Below are 339 nucleotides of genomic sequence, written 5' to 3' on the forward strand. Positions count from 1 at the left end.
AAAAAGAACTTTGGACCCAGAGAGACATGTAGGAAGAGCACTATCTACAGAAAAAGACAGTGATTGGGGTGAGGCTTCTCCAAGCCAAGGAACACCAAAGATTACCAGGGCATCTCCAGAAGCCTGGGGAGAGGCACCGCCCAGGCTCTCTCACAGCCCAGGAGGAGCCAAGCCAGGCCACACCTTGTCCCAGACCTGCAGGCTCCAAAACTGGGGGCCTTACATTTCTGTTGTAGAGGTGCTTTGTTAGGGAGCCCTAGGTAACAAACACATGCTCCTACTAACTTTTTTGATAGAAAGGGATCCATTGGAACAGAGAACCAAGCTCCTGTGCTCTCC

This window comes from Mandrillus leucophaeus, unplaced genomic scaffold (genome assembly GCF_000951045.1).
Source record: "Mandrillus leucophaeus isolate KB7577 unplaced genomic scaffold, Mleu.le_1.0 Scaffold62, whole genome shotgun sequence".
NCBI lineage: Eukaryota > Metazoa > Chordata > Mammalia > Primates > Cercopithecidae > Mandrillus > Mandrillus leucophaeus.